This window comes from Sinocyclocheilus anshuiensis, unplaced genomic scaffold (assembly GCF_001515605.1).
Source record: "Sinocyclocheilus anshuiensis isolate Anshui unplaced genomic scaffold, SAMN03320099.WGS_v1.1 scaffold2173, whole genome shotgun sequence".
Taxonomy (NCBI): Eukaryota; Metazoa; Chordata; class Actinopteri; order Cypriniformes; family Cyprinidae; genus Sinocyclocheilus; species Sinocyclocheilus anshuiensis.
The window spans coordinates 126,157-126,439 of NW_015552682.1; the positions used below are offsets into that span (position 1 = coordinate 126,157).

General features: G+C 55.5%; 1 long non-coding RNA gene across 1 annotated transcript in view; it reads right to left on the reverse strand.

The window, feature by feature from the left end:
• LOC107667602 (uncharacterized) overlaps nt 1–283 on the reverse strand; it is a 10,556-nt gene that overhangs the window by 6,039 nt on the left and 4,234 nt on the right. Inside the window, exon 2 of the long non-coding RNA XR_001631799.1 lies at nt 242–245. This is a non-coding gene — a long non-coding RNA (uncharacterized LOC107667602). The remainder of the gene's footprint in view (nt 1–241; nt 246–283) is intronic.

Here is a 283-nt window from a genome sequence, read left to right on the forward strand (position 1 = left end):
GCCCGGGATCGTCACATTTGGTGGCCGCAAGCCCTCCGGACGCTCCTTCATCGAATCCGCTGGCCGCGCCGTTCTCAAGCCCGCCCGCCTCTGCTCACTCAAGCCTGCCTCCGCTCACTCTAGGCCTCCGGCCTCCGCTCACTCAAGGCGTGTGTGATGCTTTCGTTGTGAAAGCGAAACTACTTTGTTTGGCCTTCCAAAAGAGGACGCGACTAGAAATCAGTGGTTAAGTTGGATTTACAACACTGTTCCAGAACAGTTCAACCCAAATATTCCGATGTGT